Below are 10,232 nucleotides of genomic sequence, written 5' to 3'. Positions count from 1 at the left end.
ACACGTACCGACACAGACTATCCCGCAATTCAATTGATCCTCAAAGGTTTTTATTGAATAGCGGAATAGGAAAAATGATCAAAAAAAGTGTATGTATCTCGCACGTACTCCACCACACTAGGCCCCAATTACTATTGTTTGTACCCCTAAAAGGATGGTTGAGGAGTAGGAGGAGGAGTATGGAATAGGCAGCACCCTCAAATCTTCAGAAGTATGAGATGAACCCCAAAAACTTGGAAAGGTGGATCTCGCATGTACCGACACAGACTATCACGCAATTTAATTGATCCCCAAAGGTTTTAATTGAATAGCGGAATAGAAAATATGATCAAAAAGAAAGTGTATGTATCTCACACGTACACCACCACACTAGGCCCCAATTACTATTGTTTGTACCCCTAAAAGGATGGTTGAGCAGTAGGAGGAGGAGTATGGAACAGGCAGCACCCTCAAATCTTCAGAAGTATGAGATGAACCCCAAAAACTTGGAAAGGTGGATCTCGCACGTACCGACACAGACTATCACACAATTTAATTGATCCCCAAAGGTTTTAATTGAATAGCGGAATAGAAAATGTGATCAAAAAGAAAGTGTATGTATCTCAAACGTACACCACCACACTAGGCCCCAATTACTATTGTTTGTACCCCTAAAAGGATGGTTGAGGAGTAGGAGGAGGAGTATGGAACAGGCAGCGCCCTCAAATCTTCAGAAGTATGAGATGAACCCCAAAAACTTGGAAAGGTGGATCTCGCATGTACCGACACAGACTATCACGCAATTTAATTGATCCCCAAAGGTTTTAATTGAATAGCGGAATAGAAAATATGATCAAAAAGAAAGTGTATGTATCTCACACGTACACCACCACACTAGGCCCCAATTACTATTGTTTGTACCCCTAAAAGGATGGTTGAGCAGTAGGAGGAGGAGTATGGAACAGGCAGCACCCTCCAAATCTTCAGAAGTATGAGATGAACCCCAAAAACTTGGAAAGGTGGATCTCACACGTACCGACACAGACTATCACGCAATTCAATTGATCCCCAAAGGTTTTAATTGAATAGCGGAATAGAAAATATGATCAAAAAGAAAGTGTATGTATCTCACACGTACACCACCACACTAGGCCCCAATTACTATTGTTTGTACCCCTAAAAGGATGGTTGAGCAGTAGGAGGAGGAGTATGGAACAGGCAGCACCCTCAAATCTTCAGAAGTATGAGATGAACCCCAAAAACTTGGAAAGGTGGATCTCACACGTACCGACACAGACTATCACGCAATTTAATTGATCCCCAAAGGTTTTAATTGAATAGCAGAATAGAAAATATGATCAAAAAGAAAGTGTATGTATCTCACACGTACACCACCACACTAGGCCCCAATTACTATTGTTTGTACCCCTAAAAGGATGGTTGAGGAGTAGGAGGAGGAGTATGGAACAGGCAGCACCCTCAAATCTTCAGAAGTATGAGATGAACCCCAAAAACTTGGAAAGGTGGAACTCGCACGTACCGACACAGACTATCACACAATTTAATTGATCCCCAAAGGTTTTAATTGAATAGCGGAATAGAAAATATGATCAAAAAGAAAGTGTATGTATCTCACATGTACACCACCACACTAGGCCCCAATTACTATTGTTTGTACCCCTAAAAGGATGGTTGAGCAGTAGGAGGAGGAGTATGGAACAGGCAGCACCCTCAAATCTTCAGAAGTATGAGATTGTGTTCACTGTACCCCACAAAGATTGTGTTCACTGCACCCCACAAAGATTGTGTTCACTGCACCTCAAAAAGGATTTTGTTCACTGCACCCCACAAAGATTGTGTTCACTGCACCCTAAAAGGATTTTGTTCACTGCACCCCAAAAAGATTGTGTTCACTGTACCCCCAAAGATTGTGTTCACTGCACCCCACAAAGATTCTGTTCCCTGTACCCCACAAAGATTGTGTTCACTGCACCCCACAAAGGATTTTGTTCACTGCACCCCAAAAAGATTGTGTTCACTGCACCCCAAAAAGGATGTTGTTCACTGCACCCCCAAAAGGATTTTGTTCACTGCACCCCAAAAAGATTGTGTTCACTGCACCCCACAAAGATTGTGTTCACTGCACCCCAAAAAGATTGTGTTCACTGTACCCCCCAAAGATTGTGTTCACTGCACCCCACAAAGGATTTTGTTCACTGCACCCCACAAAGATTCTGTTCACTGTACCCCACAAAGATTGTGTTCACTGCACCCCACAAAGGATTTTGTTCACTGCACCCCAAAAAGATTGTGTTCACTGCACCCCAAAAAGGATGTTGTTCACTGCACCCCAAAAAGGATTTTGTTCACTGCACCCCACAAAGATTGTGTTCACTGCACCCCACAAAGGATTTGTTCACTGCACCCCAAAAAGATTGTGTTCACTGTACCCCCCAAAGATTGTGTTCACTGCACCCCACAAAGGATTTTGTTCACTGCACCCCAAAAAGATTGTGTTCACTGTACCCCCCAAAGATTGTGTTCACTGTACCCCCCAAAGATTGTGTTCACTGCACCCCACAAAGGATTTTGTTCACTGCACCCCAAAAAGATTGTGTTCACTGCACCCCAAAAAGGATTTTGTTCACTGCACCCCAAAAAGATTGTGTTCACTGCACCCCACAAAGATTGTGTTCACTGCACCCCAAAAAGGATGTTCACTGCACCCCAAAAAGATTGTGTTCACTGCACCCCACAAAGATTGTGTTCACTGCACCCCACAAAGGATTTTGTTCACTGCACCCCAAAAAGATTGTGTTCACTGTACCCCAAAAAGGATGTTGTTCACTGCACCCCAAAAAGGATTTTGTTCACTGCACCCCAAAAAGATTTTGTTCACTGCACCCCAAAAAGGACGTTGTTCACTGCACCCCAAAAAGATTGTGTTCACTGCAGCCCAAAAAGATTGTGTTCACTGCAGCTCACACACAGAAAAATGGATGTGGATCACTGACACCTGCCTATCTCCTATCCCACACCACACAGCAATATCGATTGTAGTTTGTAGAACACAGTTTCCCTAAAATTCAGCAGCAGCAGCCTCTCCCTAACAGGATTGAGAAGAGATCGTAGATCAGGATTGAGTGCAGAGTCACCCCACCCCCCACACAGCAATATCGATTGTACTTTGTAGAAGACACTGACCCTATAATTCAGCAGACTCTATCCCTAAAATGCCTACAACTCGCCCTGGCTAAACACTCCGACCTGTCCCTCAATTCTATCCGGACACAAATGTTTTTTTCCTGCCTGTCTTTCCCTAATCAGCAGCCAGCACGTTGATGTGTGCTCTGTCCCTGATCTAAGCAGCAGAATGAAGACGCTGCGGCTGCCTGGAACTTATAAAGACTTGGTCACATGCTTCAGACGGCCAATCACAGCTACTGAGACATTTGCAGGCATGGCTGGGATGGCTTAAGGCACACCAGTTAAACGATTGTTGATTGGCTGTTGAAAGCCCGCCATGAAAAGAGCGCCAAAGCATGCAAAACCCGGAAATAAAACGACCGAACACGGATTTTTACCCGAACATACAGTAAAGTGTCCGTGTCCGTGTTCGGGTACAAAAAATCCAATTATTCGGTACGAACACGAATAATACAGTCCGTGTTCGCTCAACACTAGTGATGACAAATGGTGATAAACTCAAATGGTGACTTAAGTTCCCTCCACCTGTTGGAATTCCTCCTTACCGGACGGAATAAAAATAAGTGCTCTCCTCTGCACACAGTCAACAATCCTTGTGCTCCAACCTAAATACGAGCTCTCCACCTTGCATGCAAAGTAGCCCGCTAGGCCTCTTACCAGATGGATGTGGGTAATGCACACTGCCCCAAACTCCTAATGAGTATAGCTCCTTATCCGGATGATAATGACAGCCACTTGATTGAATATGCTCAATGGATCGTCTCATATAGCATGGCATAGCATGTAAAGGAATAATCACTAATAGTGTATTACCTTCGATACATCATTTATTCAAATAAATATTGCACTTACATGTTATGCAGACAAATGCGCTAGATGTTAGAAAAGCGATGAGGAATTCCTGGGATGAATGGGACCGGCTGCAGCCCGGTTCCCAAGCGACGTAGTGACGGTACGCCTCCCTCTGACGCGTTTCCACCGATAGGTTATCTTCAGAGAAAAGAGGTTCTCGCGCGCCGTCACTTCCGTCCTATTTATTCTGCAGGGATCCGCGTCACTTCCGGTGTCCGCAGAGAACGCTCCGGAAGTCTCTTGCGGGTCCCTTGGCTTAAGTTTAATAATGTATTTTTAAATTATAGCTGGAATGTCGGATTGTTGACTGTGTGCAGAGGAGAGCACTTATTTTTATTCCGTCCGGTAAGGAGGAATTCCAACAGGTGGAGGGAACTTAAGTCACCATTTGAGTTTATCACCATTTGTCATCACCTATTTCACGGGATAGATTTCAACACATAGACACGTTGTGTCTGGGACTTTAATATTTTCATCACAGTTTTAAAACTTGCCTGTTTGGGGGACAAACCACACACCGCGCAGGAGTTGTGGAGGAGCATGGAACAGCAGACAAATGAGTGGTTGCTGCCAGCGAGCCTCAAGCCCGGCCTGGTGGTGTGCGATAACGGGCGAAATCTCATAGCAGCTCTGGGCCTAGCTGGTTTGACGAACATCCCTTCCCTGGCGAATTTGGTGGTACAGAGGTACCTTAAAAACTACCCCGATATGTCAGAGCTGCTGCAGAAAGTGCGGGGCGTCTGTGCGCACTTTCGGCGTTCTCACTCTGCTGCTGCTCGCCTGGCAGCGCTGCAGCGTAACTTCGGCCTTCCCGCTCACCGCCTCATATGTGACGTGCCCACAAGGTGGAACTCCACCTTGCACATGCTGCAAAGACTGTGCGAGCAGCAGCAGGCCATAGTAGAGTTTCAGCTGCAGCACGCACGCGTGAGTCGCTCTGCGGAACAGCACCACTTCACCACCAATAACTGGGCCTCCATGCGAGACCTGTGTGCCTTGTTGCGCTGTTTTGAGTACTCCACCAACATGGCCAGTGCCGATGACGCCGTTGTCAGCTTAACTATCCCACTTCTATGCCTCCTTGAAAAAACAATTCGGGCGATGATGGAAGAGGGTGTGGCACAGGATGAGGAGGAGGAGGAGGAGGAGGATGAAGAGGTAACATTTCCAAGGCTTTCAGGGCAGTCATTTGCAAGGGGCTCCGAGGGTGGGTTCCTGCACACACAAACGCCAGGGACACAATTGTCCAGCAGGGGCACAGTTCTGGAGGATGAGGAGGAGGAGATGGAAGCATGTTCACAGCAGGGTGGCACCCAGGCCAGCTCATGGCCATCACTGGTGCGTGGCTGGGGGGATACAGAGGACACGGACGATACACCTCCCACAGAGGACAGCCTTTCGTTGCCTCTGGACAGCCTGGCACACATGAGCGATTACATGCTGCAGTGTCTCCACAACGACCGCCGAGTTGCCCACATTCTAACTTGTGCTGATTACTGGGTGGCCACGCTGCTGGATCCCTGTTACAAGGACAACGTACCGTCCTTAATTCACTCACTGGAGCGCGATCGCAAGATGCGCGAGTACAAGCGCACGCTGGTAGACGCCATGCTGCTGGCATTCCCACCTCACAGCGGGGCCACAGTGAAAGCACAAGGCGGAGGAGGAGGAGGAGGAGGAAGAGGTCGCCAACGCAACCAGGGCACCGCCAGCACCTCAGAAGGCAGGGTTAGCATGGCCAAAATGTGGAAAAGCTTTGTCAGCATGCCACAACAAACAGCAGCACCAGCAGCTCATATGGAACGTCTTAGCAGGAGGCAGCATTTCACCAACATGGTGGAGCAGTATGTGTGCACACACCTAGACGTACTGAATGAGGGGTCTGCCCCCTTCAACTTCTGGGTCTCCAAGTTGGGCACATGGCCTGAGCTTGCCCTTTACGCCTTGGAGCTGCTGGCGTGCCCTGCAGCCAATGTATTATCTGAACGGGTATTTAGCACGGCTGGGGGCCTTATCACAGACAAGCGCAGCCGTCTGTCCAGAGACAATGTGGACAAGCTCACGTTCATTAAAATGAACCAGGCATGGATCCCACGGGACTTTTCCGTACCTTGTGCAGAATAGCGATGGATACCGACCTTACCCAGCCATTGTTCCATTTTTGCTCTTTCTCACTCTTTTGGGGTGTACCCTCATTTAAAATTTGTGAAAAGAAGCAGCGTTGGCTACCTCGTCCTCCTCAGGGCCAGATTAACGTAGGGGCTATTGGAGCTGCAGCTCCAGGCCCCGGGTTGGCCATATTCACTGTTACCGCTCTTCTGTCACTTGTAAACACAGAAGTCTGGCTTCTGTGCTCGCTTCCCCAGGCAGCTCCCTCAGAACCTCCCCACACAGCACGAAGGCCGGACAAGGAGGGACAGTTGCCGATGCATGGATGTGTTTATAGGCTTCAGAGACAGCATCCCATGTGGAATTAGGCATGCATGGCTGCACCCTTCCTCCTCTGGGTGCATGCCAAGGCACGGCCCTTAAGGCCCTTCAAAATCCTCAGCACCAAGCCCATGATGCTCTTAATCCGGCCCTGGTCCTCCTCCACCGCCGCTTCCACCTACACCGCCCATAGGTGTGCGCAGGAAATAAATTTAAAAGAGCAAAACTAAACCCTGGGTGGCTAAACTCCAACATAAAAATGTATATTAGTGCTAAAGAAAAGGCCTTCAAAAAATACAAGACTGAGGGGTCATTGGCAGCATTTAAGCATTACAAAGAGTGTAATAAGAAATGTAAAGACGAAATCAGGGCGGCTAAAATAGAACACGAGAGACATATAGCGGAAGAGAGTAAAAAGAACCCCAAGAAGTTCTTTAAGTATATAAACAGTAAGAAAGCGAGGCCAGAACACATTGGCCCCATAAAAGATGACAAAGGAAATATGGCCACTGAGGACAGAGAAAAGGCGGAAGTGTTAAATCATTTCTTCTCTTCAGTCTTCACAAAAGAATCGGAGGGCTACACGAACCTAGCTTGTAAGGCCGGACTAAATAATACACCTCAGGAAATGCCGCCATGGCTAACAGAAGATAGACTTAGAACTAAACTAGAGAAACTTAACATAAATAAATCACCGGGACTGGATGGCTTGCACCCGAGGGTTCTTAAAGAGCTCAGCCAGGTGATTGCCAGACCATTATTCTTGATCTTTAAGGATAGTTTACAGACGGGTATGGTGCCAGCTGATTGGAAAAAAGCCAACGTGGTACCAATATTTAAAAAGGGGCCGAGGTGTATCCCGGGGAACTATAGGCCGGTCAGCCTAACATCTGTAGTCTGCAAGATTTTGGAGGGGATGTTAAGGGACCACATACAAGACTTTAGTAATGAAAACTGTATTATTAGTAGCAATCAGCATGGATTTATGAAAAATCGTTCTTGCCAAACCAATCTATTAACCTTCTACGATGAAGTGAGCTGCCATCTAGATAAAGGTAAGCCTGTGGATGTGGTGTATCTGGACTTTGCAAAGGCCTTTGACACCGTTCCCCACAAACGCTTACTGTACAAACTAAGGAAGGTAGGTATGGACCATAAGGTGAGTACCTGGATAGAGAACTGGCTCCAGGGGGTGGTGATTAATGGAGAGTACTCGGATTGGGCGGGTGTGGAAAGTGGGGTCCCCCAGGGTTCTGTCCTGGGACCAATCCTGTTTAATTTATTCATAAATGATCTAGAGGAGGGGATATCTAGTACAATCTCAGTATTTGCAGATGATACTAAACTAAGCATGCCAATATCTTCTATGCAGGATGAGGAAACCTTACAAGCGGACCTGAACAAAATAACTGGGTGGGCAACTACATGGCAGATGAGGTTTAATGTTGAAAAATGTAAAGTAATGCACTTGGGTGCCAGAAACCAGAAAGCAAGCTACTCACTAGGGGGGGAGCCTCTGGGTGAGTCTAGGATGGAAAAAGACTTGGGGGTACTGGTAGACAACAGGCTTGGCAGTGGCATGCAATGCCAAGCCGCTGCAAGTAAAGCCAACAGAATACTGGGATGTATAAAAAAGGGGATTCACTCCAGAAATAAAGAGATTATTCTCCCACTCTACAAGACTCTGGTCCGGCCACATCTGGAGTATGCTGTCCAGTTTTGGGCACCGGTCCTCAGGAAGGATGTGCTGGAACTGGAAAGAGTCCAGAGAAGGGCAACAAAAATAATTAGGGGAATGGAGGACATCAGCTATGAGGAAAGACTACAAGCACTGAACTTATTCTCTCTGGAGAAGAGACGATTGAGTGGGGATATGATATCAATGTTCAAATACTGTACTGGCGACCCTAACATAAGGAACAAACTATTCAGAGAAAGGGATTACAATAAGACACGTGGCCATTCACTAAAACTAGAGGAAAGGCGGTTTAACCTTAAAATGCGTAAGGGGTTCTTCACTGTAAGAGCAGTAAGGATGTGGAATTCTCTTCCACAAGCAGTCGTATCAGCAGGGAGCATTGATAGTTTCAAAAAAATGTTAGATGGGCACCTTAGAGACCACAACATACAGGGGTATACAATGTACGGTTAAAAGTTAACATACACACACATTATAGGTTGAACTGGATGGACTGGTGTCTTTTTTCAACCTCACTAACTATGTAACTATGTAACTATGTAGCCTATTGCATTATATTATATTAAATACACATGCATGTGTTTGCCTACATGTACATGGCCCCGATACATTACTCTCCCTGCTGGCAAAGAGAAATAGAGCAGAGCAGGTCCGAGGGAGATCTTTCCCATCTCCTCACTGGCAAACAGAGCGATAATGCTATGTGCCCTAGGTGATTAGGGTGTGCCCAGGTACACCCGGCACACCCTGTGCACACGCCTATGACACCGCCACATCCACCACCACCTCAACCTCCCTCCTACTCCATATGGGCCTCGTCCTTCAGAGATGAAGAACATTGTTTTATTTTTCTGTTTTTTTTTTGGTGTTTTAAGTTATTTCCCTATCCACATTTGTTTGCAGAGCACTTGCCATGCTCTTAACTACGTTTTGCTGCCATTTGCAGCAGTCTAGCCCTTTCCATTGGTGTTTTAGAGCCATTTTAGTGCCTGAAAGTTCGGGTCCCCATTGACTTCAATGGGGTTCGGTGTCCGGGAAAAGTTCGTCAAAAGTCCGGGACACGGACCCGGACTTTTTTTTAAAGTTCGGCCGAACACGGACATCCAGGTGTCCGCTCACCTCTATTTCTGGGTCCTCTCCTACGGCCGGTGCTCATTCCAGGGTGGTAGCTGGCAGTCTAATCGTGGTGGACAGGAAGAGACGGCGGGAGCTCTAAAGAAGTGTGTGACCTCCCTCCGCCATGTCCAGGACACGCCCCGGAATTCTCTTTTTTATGCCCAGCAATGGGCCCCTTGGTTGCTCCCGTTGGAGCTCGTTGTTACCACTATACAGCGTTCCTTTCTCTGCCTCATTGACTCTCAGAACAACATGCAGTTTTCCTACTCCCAGTGCCCAGCACGCTCCAGTGCCATCAGACTTTTCTGCTTCATACTTCTACATTGCCAGTACATAGCTTCGTTGGTCTTCACCTTGCTGCACCATATACACCTTGACCCATTCTCCAAGCTCAAGACGCACCGTCAGCTGATTCCATCGCCTCTAATCCTTTTCCCATGGGACTGAAGATTCTCTCTATCAATTCCAATGGACTAAACCACCCGGCCAAATGGAGGACCTTATGGAAGGAAGCCATTAGCCAAAAGGTTGACATCCTGGTTGCCCAGGAAACACACTTTCAGGTGGACGCTGCCCCGTACTGTTAGCACCGGAACTTTCCACACATTTTCCTTGCTTCTGCTCCGGTCAAGAAGAACGGTATACTAGTGGCTGTCAGGGACTCAGTGGTGTTCTCCCTTAAATCGTCACATCTAGATCCGGAGGGTAGATATGTAATTCTGATATGTGTCATAGATAATGTGCCCTTAACATTGGTATGTTTATATGCTCCTAATACTAAGCAATTGCACTTCATCCGCAAACTCCTCAAGAAGGCTCGGGCGCTAAGGGAAGGTCACCTCCTCCTCTGCGGTGACTTTAACTTACCTCCAGATCCACGGATCGATACCACCTCTGGTTGTGGCAGGCGCTCGGCTGTTCTGGGGAGCCTGCTAGGCCGAGAGGAGCT

This window comes from Pelophylax lessonae, assembly GCF_965119305.1.
Source record: "Pelophylax lessonae genome assembly, contig: HAP1_SCAFFOLD_346, whole genome shotgun sequence".
NCBI classification, from domain to species: domain Eukaryota; kingdom Metazoa; phylum Chordata; class Amphibia; order Anura; family Ranidae; genus Pelophylax; species Pelophylax lessonae.
The sequence above is the reverse complement of the archived record's forward strand: the minus strand, read 5'-3'. Positions refer to the sequence as shown.